The 13,401-nt window shown below is 41.2% G+C and overlaps 1 pseudogene; it reads right to left on the bottom strand.

The window, feature by feature from the left end:
* Positions 1-1,383: 1,383 nt before the first annotated feature.
* On the bottom strand, positions 1,384-1,510 carry LOC129326812 (U2 spliceosomal RNA; annotated as a pseudogene).
* Positions 1,511-13,401: the final 11,891 nt, after the last annotated feature.

Here is a 13,401-nt window from a genome sequence, read left to right as displayed (position 1 = left end):
ATCTGGGAGTTCAAGCAGGCCTTCACTGAAAAGTTGGGTCTTGAGGAAGCATATACGAATCTTGAATGATATCTACACGGCAATGGAAAATATTCCTTAGTTCATATCGAAACTCTGCCGCCACAACATTTTACAGTACTCCAGACCATGTTTTAGTAGCTGCATGTCTAGCAGCAGAAACACAAAACAGCATGTCTATGTCTCCTGACTGCTATGTAGTCTTTTATGGTGGAACATCCATAAAACTCTCTCATCCTAATTTGCCTCGTGAGGCAGAAGTTACCCTTTCTTTAGAAAAATAATAATAAAACACAGTGGGACGCAAGGCCCTGTTATGAAGATAGCATAGTTTGCCTTAATAATTTACCGTAAAGAAAAATATGTTCTCTTAAAATATATTAGAACCCAGCATTCCAGGGTGATAGGATGGGAGGGAATTAGAGCAGGGAACCAAAGGAAACCACAAAATATCTCTTTTTTGGAAACCCACTGTTCTGCATTCAGTTTTGTGCTTTTGTTGAAAGTCCAGTACATTCTGCCGTACAGCAAATTCATTAAAAGTCAGATCATACCAGTAGTATAATGTCTAGCTGACTGCAAAAGCCTCTATTACCCTAAAGAGTTGGTAATTGGCCGAATGTCTTCAAAAACCTTGCTTGGGCTCACCACAGTACATGTAAAAATTAATTACCCCAGCAGCAGCTGCAGTGCTTCTAACACAAGGGTGTCAACACTTAGTCTTTCCGAATGGTACATTCTACCCCAGCGCTAGATATGAGGCTTGCAATAAATGTGATTTGTGAGGCTCATTAATGAAGTACGAGACCTAATTGACTTCTCTTGGCTTTATGACAACATTAAAGAAAAAAAGTTCTGTAACAGCAACGATAATTCTTTTCAACTTCTTTGGTGGAATCCCTGATGCTGCAGGTCTGGATTTAGAAACGAGATTGAAAGAAAGGTACATTTGTGAGTGTGGCAAATCGGCTGCACGGCAAATAGCTGCCCTTCTGTTAAACAAAGGAAGCTGCCATCTACCAACTCAGAGCCAAACTAAAAGTGACGTCTTACACAGGTTGGACACTAGTCGGCTTCCCTCAAGTTTTGATGGGAAATGTAGGCATCCTGGTCTTGCAGCTGCAATGGAGAGCCAAGCTGTAAAACCAGGGCGCCTACATTTCCCATCAAAACTTGAGGGAAGCCGACTAGTGTCCAACCTGTGTAAGACGTCACTTGTAGTTTGGCTCTCAGATGGTAAGTCTCTCAAGGTCAGTATTCTCTACTCTGAGTGGCAGCAATTCTCCAGAGTCTTTCACATGGCGTACTACCTGTTCCTTTTAATTGGCAAAGTCAGAGGTTGACTCCGGGATCTGTATACATAGCAAATGCTCAGCCAATGAGCCGCAACCCCACCCCTATTTTTTTGGCTCTTGCATCAAGTGTGTATCAAATAATAAACCGAGAAGAACAGGTTCTGCTCTTGATCTTAGCTCAAAGGCTGAGAAGCTACCTAAACAACAGCTCAAACCCTCCTCTAGTTAAACACATTCTCAGCACTGTACAGTTTGAATATGGAATATTTACCAGTGAAGGGTACCTATTGACTCGTGCCAGTGACATCATGAACCCCTTTTCAGTCCTCAGAGCAGGTTTGTGGCTGGAGTATACATTTGCCAATCATTCCCCTACAGTGGGAGTGAACCACACCATACCTGATCCCTCCACCCACCCACCCACCAGGCCTACTCCACTTCTAAACCTCCCCATTGGGGCCTAATGTTCCAATTATACATATAATCCAATACATATGTGTCTAGATGTGAGTCAATTCCCAAATTTTGTGCACATGCATATTGGATTGAATTAGCATGTTCCTGATCTGCACATTAAGCACACATAGGGATATCTAATGGTGGGCAGGTGCACTAGAAAAGTAAGGCTTGCCTTTACTTACAGTAAATAAGCAAATAGCAATTGGTGAACATACTGATTTAGCCCATACAGTTTGCCTTAGGCAAGCTGAATGAGTAGCCTTGCGATCCCTTCACTCCAACGTTTTCTTCTTTTTATAGAATGCAGCCATTTGGGCTGTGACTTTATAGAGAGACTACCATAGGCAGAGGTGGAGAGAGGAGATACGTTACTCTTTCTGTCACCTCATTTTCCTGTCTAAAATCACCCAGTTCGTCCATGGCTGGGAAAAATTTGCAAGCATCAGTATAACTTTACCCAAGTGGAGGTGAGAGCAGGTAGGAATTTTAGCAGACCAATGGAACACAGTGAACGAGTTAAATATCTCTTCACATTTCACATTGGTTTCTCAATAAAATTGTAGTTGCTGCATTTTGTTAAAAAAAAGTTGTGAAAAAGGATCATGGCACTGGTAATCTGAGAATGAAGAAGACCACAGCAGTGTGTGAGAGACAAAATAATGACAATATGTTGGTTACTTCACATATCAGTGCAGTTCTCACTTTGGATCCTATAAACCTGGGTGTAATGTTATTATTTTGTGTTATCGAAACCCAAACTTAGGCTGGAGGCAGGCAATTTTTTCTCTCATGGTTTGAAAGAAAGATTGATGCTCACGGAGCACATTCTTATCCCATTTTAACCACGCCTCGAACATTGATGTATTTCTTTCCCCCAAAGCCTGCAAAATGGTTTGAACATGGGTGTATTTTTTCCCAAAGTGTGCAAAATGTGTTTGACAAAAGGAGATGGTGGGGGGGGGGGAGAAATATGTCTGTATAGCATGGTAATCAAGTCTTCTCTCAGATTATTTTCAAGGCCCCTTTCCCCATCTGACCCCAAATGCCAAACTGGGTTAAGTCAATGGGCTAAGAAGGGTGTAACTGTGCTTAGCATTACTGTGTAAAGAGGTTTGAAAAGCTGTATCATTTCTGCTTTGTCTAAAGGGTTGTAAGAAAATTCTACTTGGTAATCAACTTTGAGCTTTCAATGGTTTTTTATGTTTTGTATTTTCTTCCATTTTTACTTGATTTGTATTTTAATCTTTTTTTAAAAAAATTATTGGGTGAGTCAACATACAAATTAGTTATTATACATTCTATTGCCCCACCTATACCTGTTTCCCCCACCCATTCCCTCCCCCCTTTTCTTGCTAGACTTCCAACAGCTTTCCAACCCATTTACTAATTATATCTATTATTTTAACTAATACATTATCTAAAAAAAAGAAAAAGTATATTATTTTAACACTATTAACCTATTTTTACTTTCCAAATATTATTTCCATCGGTAAAGACAGCCTATCTCCCCACTTAATAATTGTCCAATGACCACACTTTCCCCCTTACGTCCCATTTCTTTTCCAGATATCTTTTAAATTTCCCCCAGTCAGTAACAAAATCTTTTGAGTCTTGTTCTCTTATTTTCCTTGTCAGTTTGTCCATCTCTGCCATGTACAGCAATTTCTGTATCCAATCTTCTGTTGTCGGTATCTCTTGTATCTTCCATAATGCATATAACATCCTTGCTGCGGTTATCATATAAAACATTAGCGTTCTATCTTGGGTCGCAAAATCTTCTGAACCTATACATAGCAATAACAACTCTGGGTTTTTACTCACTTTTTCCTGTAATATATCTGACATAACATCAACAATATTCCCCCAAAATTGTTTAGCTTCACAAAACCACCACATATGATAAAACGATCCTTCATGTTTTTTACATTTCCAACATTTATCCGACATTTGGCTATTCCCAAAAGCTAATTTCTTTGGTGTTAAATACCATCTGTATATCGTTTTATAAACATTCTCCCTTATATTAGTACATGTTGATATCTTCAATGTATTTCTCCACAAATGTTCCCATGCTTCCATTGTAATATCTTTGTTACAATTTATTGCCCACTTTACCATTTGCACTTTTACTACTTCGTCTTCTGTGAACCATTTTAACAAAATCTTATATATCTTAGATATCATTTTTTCCCTTCTTGCAATAAACATTCTTCCAATTCTGAATTTTTTAATCTGAACCCTATTTTCCTATGATCTGAATCATACAAATCTTTAATTTGTGTATACTGGAACCACCCATATTTTAATCTTTTTTTATTTGGTTGCTTTATTGATATTGATATTTTTTTCTGTCCAAGTGCTTTGAGTTTGCATCAAAACAGTACAATGTTCTAAAACAAACTATTAGCTGAATTCAGTCATCCTGATAAACTTTGGTTTATAGATGGTGATTTGACCAAAAACGGTTAGTTGAAACATCCAAATGCGAAGGCTCCAGTCAGTCTCTAGCTGCAGAAAAGAAAGGGCTACCCTCACCAAAAGCCAATACAATAAAGGGGGGGGGGGAATCCCGCGAGGGGTTGAAACGAGCAATGCTCCAAGACAACAAAGCTTATGAAATTAACTCGCATGGAATGAACCTCAAGCTCTTGAACCAATATCAATAAAGTCTACAACTTTCAAAGCTCCAAAAATTTTTAAAGTAAGCAAAATAAACTTACAATAGGCAACGCCTTACTTTTCAATGCTCCAAAAATTTTTTAAATAAGCATAAACTTACAATAGGCAACGCCTTACAGCATATTCTTCAAAGGGGAATACAAACACAAGTACCAATAGGCAACGCCTCACAGCATACAGGCTAAGTGGTTTAGCACCGTTATAACAAACAGGCAACCCTATTATGCAGTATGTAATACAGGCTAACTATATACAATTGTAATCCATATAAACTACGTGACAGTCCATTGAGTGACAATAATAATGCGTTGGAGAGAGGAGGGGGGCTAGGCCACCCTAGCGTCGTTGAACATCTAGACACGCCCAATCTGGGGCCGGCTGAAGCACAGATTTCGTCCCTCGCCTCGTCAGGAGCGTGTGCGTTGTGTTGTCTTGTCCTCCACGTTCGCGACTGTGTAGTTCTTGCATCTACAAAATAGATACACCTGTTCACTCAAACAGTATTCGTAGCCTGCATATTTTCCCCGTGCTAATAGCAACCGGCGGCAGTGAATTCCTTAGCTTTGCCTATTGGTACTTGTGTTTGTATTCCCCTTTGAAGAATATGCTGTAAGGCGTTGCCTATTGTAAGTTTATGCTTATTTAAAAATTTTTTGGAGCATTGAAAAGTAAGGCGTTGCCTATTGTAAGTTTATTTTGCTTACTTTAAAAATTTTTGGAGCTTTGAAAGTTGTAGACTTTATTGATATTGGTTCAAGAGCTTGAGGTTCATTCCATGTGAGTTAATTTCATAAGCTTTGTTGTCTTGGAGCATTGCTCGTTTCAACCCCTCACGGGATCCCCCCCCCTTTATTGTATAGTCTCTAGCTGCAAGCATTGCTGCTATTTCTTGTGTTTGAATTTGTGGGAGTTTTTATTTTGGCCCATTCAATGCTATGTATTCATTTCAAATGGGAGTCCCTCATTCCTTGCTGAATTTGGAGTCACTCTGAAGGAGCTTTTAAAAAACCTGTTGTTTATTGGGAAGGGGTTTTCCCTTGAAGAGTTTAACAGTGTTATGTAGTGGTTAGAGTGACAGCAACCATTCCTCACAGTGCAGTCCTAACAGCACTTCACTGGGAGTGAGTGATCCATATCACCTCTTCTCTACACTATAGCTTTTCCAAGCTGAATTAAACATCATGGAACTCCAAACTAGTAAAGAACTGATGTCTGCTCCTTAGCTGCTAGGCTTTGTATTATTACTAATAAAAATAACAACACTAATTTATATAGTGCCGACAATCTGTAAGCAATATGATTGGGGACCCAGATTGCCCCAGCACTCATGAATCTAATTCCCGTTTTCTCAAGGATCCTGATATCTTTACTTAAGCATTAAATTAAAACAATATAACCCTTCAAGGCTGATTCAAATGTATTCCTATGACAATCTCTTCAGGTAGTTGATGTTCTCTCTTTTATATTTCATTGTTCGCAAGAAGGGAAACTTTTTTTGTGTCTGTGTAATGCTTCATTTAAGATTCAGTGCAATCATCTTTGCTTCGGTAATTTTCATATTAAATTACAACTATTAGCCCTCGTTCCTCACCCTAAAGGAAGCCAATAAAAATCATCTGACTTAATGAAGTTGTTTTCAGCGGCGAGGACCTCGTTTACAGAAGTATGTCGAAGTGCCTCTAAAATGAACTGAAAACTGGCAGGCCTCTAAAATGGGATGTCCCAAAGCTATAAACTAGAACCATAAACATCTGTGCGACTCCTAATGTATTCACTTAACCTTTGTAATAGCAGCACAACTTCCTTTTTTTTTTTTAAACAAAAAGGTTTGTAAGCGTTCAAAACAGATACGGACAGATTCGCGGAAGCTTCATAACAGAGTGTGAATGTAAGCCTGTCTCCTTAGGGAATCTTTTATTTCCTTCCTTTAAAAAATTAACAGCTAACCTGACATTTGGTTCATCTTTCATATGACTGTCTTATTCCGCGCCCTCCCTCCCCAAGTTTGGAATAATTGCTATATATAGCTCTGCCCCTGGCACATTCCAAGAAGAGGGCTGCGATATTGATCGTACCTCGGCAGAATGAGCCAGGGATCCTCCTGTAATCTAGAGCGTCCAATCAGATTGAACTAAGATAGCCTCTCCTACTCACCTTACTGTGTTATTCCACCTAAAGGTAGGCAAAGCAATCTCATAAGTCTGGTTATTTTTATTTAGGGCTAAATCTGGCCAAACACAAGACAAAACAGAATCAAACTGTTCACAAACCATATAGATTCAAAAGCTGGAAAGTGGTACTTCTCTACAGGAAATTTTGTAATAGATCTTCGAAAGCATAGAGCAACAGAGTATAAAAGTTGAGGTTTGAATGAGAGGTACAAAGAAATATGGTGACATTCTCTAGAAATATACACAATGTAAAAGGGAGGGCCATCTGGTACTGTTCACATTTGATTTTCTTCTTTGCTTTTCCCATTTCCCCTCCCACCCTCTTTTTCTTCCCCTTCTGTTCTCCTCTGCTCATTTAATTCTTTTATTTTGTTGCTGGAACCCCTTCCCTCCAGAGTCAAGAGTGGCTCCTTCATTGAGGGCTTTCTGGGACAATCTGAAGAACTTCCTTTCCTGGAAGGATTTGAATGAGATTGACCAGCAGTATTTGTGAGAGTTTTTATGATGACTTGTTATGATTAGTTCCCACATGTTAGGTGTTACATGTTATATTAGGTAAAGGTAGTCCCCTGTGCAAGCACCAAGTCATTACTGACCCATGGGGGGACGTTGCACCACGACATTTTCTTGGCAGACTTTTTACAGGGTGGTTTGCCATTGCCTTCCCCAGTCATCTACACTTTACCCCCAGGAAACTGGGTACTCATTTTACCAACCTCGGAAGGATGGAAGGCTGAGTCAACCTTGAGCCGGCTACCTGAACCCAGCTTCTGCCGGGATCGAACTCAGGTCATGAGCAGAGCTTGGGCTGCAGTACTGCAGCTAACCACTCTGCACCACGGGGCTCTTACATGTTATATTATGTCTTTTTAAATTATCATTTATTTGTTAGAGTATATTGTATTGTAAGCTGTCTTGTGGAGCATGTTTAGTCAAAATGTGGATGAGAATGAACTAACAAAATAATAGTCTGTATGGAAATATAACCAGTCATGTGTCTGTGTGAGTGTTTGAACACACATAAAATGTTCACAGCAACATCCAAAGAGCATAACAGTAGGACATTTTTCTTGTAACTGAAGAGGACGTTGAAAGGAAATGGAAAGGCATGGTTGGGGAATTAAATGGGAATGTACAGTCCCAATTTTATTGATTGACTGTTTTTGTGTTAAAATCACCCTTTTTACCTGAAAGGAAGATCGGGTTCCCACCCACCCCCTGTTATGACATGAAGAAAAAGAGGATTGTCTTAAATCTACATACAGGTTCACAAACTTTTTAAATGAGGATCATGTCGTATTCAGGATTATCTTCCTTTTAATTAAATATGCAGAATAAAACATGCACTTAAAAAAGAACTATTCTGGGGCAAGAGCATGCTAATAACTGAGCCATAATAGGAACTGTAGATCCAAATCTCCACTCAGCCATGCAGCATATTACATTTTCCTTGTGACTACCACTGGTCCTGTCAATCAAACAGGTGCTGTGAGTTTTGAGCTTGGAAGTCAGTTCCCTATGTGAGGGTTTGATTTGGATTGAGACTGAGGTGCATGGGAAGAACGGGCTTAACTCTCCCCCTCCAGCCATTTTCCCAGCAGTAAAATGGCCTCTGGGAGCTGCTATTAGTGTCGCTTCGGAAATTTACATGTACTGATGGCTACATGTAAGTTTCCTCAACAGAGCACACAGTGGCTCCTTGAAACCTTTTCAGATTGGGAAAATGGTGCTTGGGTAACTTTCCACCTTGGGCCCCATGAAAAACATAATGTGTAGTTAGGCCTAGCTAGTGGTCCAGAGGAAGTAAGCAGGCTTGCCATTTGTCTACCTGTGGTGGATAAATGCCTACCCTTGGGCCCAATCCTCTACCCTTGAGAAATTGCAGAGAGGGAGAAAAAAAAAGGCCTCCATAGTGTTATCCTAGGCATTTCCCCATGTCTCTATGGTTTTAACCATAGAGATTAGAAGAAACTTCACAAGCATCAACTAGAAGTGATGTCACATCCTCCCCAAACTCCACTTTACCCAGGCACCACCCTCTAAATCTCCTGGTATTTTCCAAAGTAGGACTGGCAACCATACTTGGGGGAGGGGAGGCTCCCAGGACTCAACTTGGATCTCCAGGCACATGGAAACTCAGCATGGAAATCGTATTGCACATCTTATCAACCAGATCCGGTTGAGCCCAGGGAGGATATGAGGGGAAAAAATGTAGTTGATGAGATAGCTTGAGTGTGTCATTGTCTCTCAGGGCCAAAACAGATGTGATGCCAGGGAATCTGTGTCCAAACATTTAATTTTGCTGTATCACGTAGAGAAAACCTCTGGATAAAAGTCGCCTGAACAGGAAAAAAATCTTTTGAGTGGGGGAGTGTAAAATAAAAGGGAAAAGGAAGAAAAAATGGAGAAAAAAAAACCGCTTCATGAGAAAGAGTCCATTTTCACATGAAATGGACAAATTAGAAAGAACAGCACAATCTCCTGCAGCCAAGGGGAAGTCTAAGCTCGGTAATCAAAAGCAAAACAATAGGCCGTGATTGCCTTTTCATTTGTCGGAAGCCTTAGAATGATCAGAAACTCTCGTCAGTCATAAATGGAGAAGAGAGGCCCTGCAGTCCTCAAAAAGCATTGCTATGGGATTTGTTATCTTCCTAGTGATCTATGAGCAACCTCTCTGATAAAATCTGCGAGTTTCATAGCAAAACCAATTTGAGAAAGAAGCATTATCAATTGCTTTTTTTGTTGTTGTTTTTGTTTAGGAGCTCAGAGGGGGAAAAATAAATTAAATATCCTCCCCTTCTGGCCATTATTTTGCCAGCTACTGTCTAGAGTGTGAAATGCCAACGAATGACATTTCTCTCCTACAGGCCATAGACAGTTTATCGGGTTTACCACAACCTCCCTTACTGCTGTCTCCCATCTAAGAAACAGATAGTGCATGGCAGTTTATGAGATGAGGACTAATCTGACAGTGATGTGAAGAATGCAGCCGCCAATGGTCCCGATAATAGGAAAAAGCAATCCTTTCTATCCATACTGACAATTTAAGTAAGTGTCTGCAGGACAGCATTATTCCAGACGCTCCGCATCAAACGGAGTAACTAGATTTTGTAAAACCAATGGTAGTGACTCTTGTGGTTTTGAGGAGGGGGAGTAAGAAACATGGCCCCAGAAGGCTACTTCTGGAATAAAGGAAGTATATGGAAGTTTTCTGAGGCTAGTACTAGTTAAGATGGAACAGGAAGAATCAATTTTTGTTGACCTCTTTATAGTACACTGGAGTTTATTCGGCACTATGTCATCCATTTTCATTTGCCTTTTGCTCTAACTTTAGGCCTTCTGTTTCTCAGACATCACCCTAAGTTGCAACAAGATATCAGAAAGAAATATTGCTGCCAAACCTGAAAACAAAGTAGGCTGAACAAAGTCAGTGTGGCATAATGGATAGATTAGGATTGCCAGACCTGCATCATCAAATCCCAGCAGATTTGGGGCGGTGGAGCCTGGGGAAGGTGGAGTTTTAAAGGATGTGCCATCACATCATCCACGACACTAGGGATTTCCCCAGTCTCTATAGTAACAACCATAGGTAAAGAGGGAGGATGTGACATCACTTACGGCTGGTGCTTTTGGGAGATGTGATAGCACTTCCTGGTGAGTGTCTAGGAATCTCACCAATTTCTATTATCTTTACTATAGAGATTGGGAAATTCCTAGAGCATTACCGTTAATGCTATTCCCACCATTTCTTCTCCTATTCTTCAACTTTTCGAGGTCAGAACTTTGTCTCCTATATCGATATGAAACTTTTAGGTGAAGTCACCTGGAGATTTGGGCTGTGTTGTCCCTAATATACAGATGACACTCCGCTCTATCTTGCACTAGAGATGGGCATGAACAGGAAAAAAAACAACATAATGTTCATTGTTCGTTGCCATCCACGAACAGGGATTCACGAACATTGACGAACATGACCTGTTCACGAACATGTTCGTAGTTGGAGGTTCGTGGGAGTCAGAATGGCCCCCTTGGGACTTAGCTGAACTTGAGCCAGGAAAGGCATGATCCATGGGTCTCCCCCTTTAATGTCACTTTCTCTTCACAGTGGCAAAAATGGACTGTCTGCTGGAAGCTACTTTGAGAGGTTACGAACTGACCTTCCCAATGTCCAATACCCACCAAAGTTTCAGGGGACATAGTCTTCACTGTCCTCAGAAGACTCCCCAAGTTTCAGAGAGATTGCAGCCTGGGAAAGGCATGATCCTTGGATCTCCCCCTTTAATGTCACTTTCTCTTCACAGTGGCAAAAAATGGACTGTCTGCTGGAAGCTACTTTGAGGGGTTACAAACTGACCTTCCCAATGTCCAATACCCACCAAATTTGCAGGGGAGATAGTCCTCACTGTCCTCTGAAGACCCCCCCAATTTTCAGAGAAATTGCACCCCATGATTCATGATCCATGAATCTCTCCCTTTAATGTCACTTTCTCTTCACAGTGGCACAACGTGGACTGTCTGCTTGAAGCTACTTTGAGGGGTTACAAGCCAGAAGGAAAGCCAGAAGGAGTTCAGACAGAGTTCAGACAGTCCATGCCTATGTTGCCAGGGGAATTGATTGAAAGGTGCCAGACTGTCTGGCTTTATGAAGGGCTGATGAACGCCATGAAGAGGGCTTGGAACGAACACATGTTCGCTGGGAACAGGGCCTCACGAACAGCTTGCTCGCGAGCAGTGGATTGGGCTGTTCGTGGCTTTTTTTTGTTCGTATTGCTGTTCGTGCCCATCTCTATCTTGCACTTCTGGCCAATCCCAAGGAGGCTGTAAAAACCCTGACCTGGTGCCTGGATGCAGTTTTGGAGTGCATGCAGGCTAATAAACTGAAGCCTAATCCTGGCAAGGTGGAAGTACTACAGTTGAGTGGAAAGTCTGACTCGGGACTTAAATGTCACTCCTTCTGGATGGTGTTGCTCTCCACTTGAAGGAATGGGTCCATAGCTGGAGTTGCTCTTGGGACCAGGACTTTTGCTGGATAAGCAGGTGGCAGCAGTGGCCAGTAGTGCCTTTGACCAGCTTTGACTGGTTAGCCAGTTGCCTCCTTTCCTGGGCAGAAAAGTTAAGGCCACAGTGGTGCATGCCCTGGTTACATCTAGATTTGATTACTACACTGCACCCTACATAGGGCTGCCCTAGAAAAGTGTTCAGAAACTTTAATTGGTGAAGAATGCTGCAGCAAAGATGTTGACTGCAGTCAGTTGTAAGGATTACATTACTCCAGTTTCCACCCATCTACAGGGGCTCCCAGTCTGCTCTGAGTACAATTCAAAGTGCTGGTGTTGACCTTTAAAACTCTACAATGGCTTGGGACTAGCATACTCGGAGGACCGCCTACTCCCCTATGAACCTACCTGGCCACTGTTGTCATCATTCAAGGCCCTGCTTTCGGTGCCCCCTCCTTCTGAGGTTAGGATGGTGGCAACCTGGGAAAGGGCCTTCTCAGCTATGGCACCAAAAATCTGGAACTCTCTCCCCAGGGAGACACACATCTCCCCTCTACTGCCCACTTTCACCAGCAGGAGAAGACTTTGTTGCTTTCTTTGGCGTTCCCTCAGTTCTCCCTCCTTGCTCTCCTGTTTTAAATTGTTGTTTTCATGTATGTGTATTTTTATTGTATTGCAAATGCTTAGTTTTAATTTATAATGTGTTTTTATTTTGTTTTAATGATTTTACGAGGTGTTTTTATTATATGTGGTATTAATCTGTTAAGACACTTTGGTGGCCATGATGAGGGCGGAAAAGTGGGATTTAAATATTGTTAAATAAATAAATGCCAGGGTCTTGTCTATGAGTGAGACTGAATTTTTAATACTGGCTGGTTTGATTTCAATATCTCCATGTTGATTTGCTTCTCCATTGTGAGAAATGAACTAATTTTAACTCCCTTTTCTTTCCACACACCCCATTAAAATCAATGCACTTCCAACATTCTTTTAGTGTCATTTTTGTATAATCACATTTAAATAGAGTTACCAGTATAGTGCTGGCAACTAGTTTAAGCTTTTGCAGGGCTAGGACATATAAATTGATATTGCTCTGATGCTGTAATGACACATCTGGCATGGACCTGTAAGAAATGTCATTGTGTTGGGGAAACACTCTAAGATTTTATCATAGAGTTTTGGTGGAGTCCTAGAGTATTGCTTCAACATGATTATGTCACTTCCAGGTTTGCACTGGAAGTGATGTCATGGTGGTAGAGCAATGCCAATTCCCCCCCCCACTGCCCTACCAACTGGCAGCAGGGAACAGAGGCTGCCAGTGGGAAGTCTCCCTCCAGAGAAGGAGACCTGGCCAGCTTGGTGAATAATGGTGAATAATATATAAATGGCAGCAAATACAAATGTCAGATGACAATAAAAATTTACGCAATAAAAAAGTAATGAATGAGGCTATATCAGCTGATCCTGAGGTCCAAAAGGGGACACATACCTTTAATCAGCTCTAAGAGCAAGGATTCAAGCGACTACCTGTTGGCCTTGGCAGAAGAGAATGAATTGTGCCCTTCACCAAATGCTGGCTCTTGTCTGCTTTATTGTATGAGCCTCAGTACAAAAGATAGAGACGCATCCCGATTAGAGATGGGCATAAACAGAAAAAAAACATGAACATGATGTTCATTGTTTGTTGCCATCCATGAACAGGGACTCACGAACAACCATGAACATGGCCCTGTTCACGAACATGTTCATGGTTGGTTGTTCGTGGGGGCCAGCAGGCTCTCC

Source organism: Eublepharis macularius, chromosome 3 (assembly GCF_028583425.1).
Source record: "Eublepharis macularius isolate TG4126 chromosome 3, MPM_Emac_v1.0, whole genome shotgun sequence".
Classification (NCBI taxonomy): domain Eukaryota; kingdom Metazoa; phylum Chordata; class Lepidosauria; order Squamata; family Eublepharidae; genus Eublepharis; species Eublepharis macularius.
Note: the sequence above shows the minus strand (reverse complement) of the source record. Positions and strands in the feature narration are given on the sequence as shown.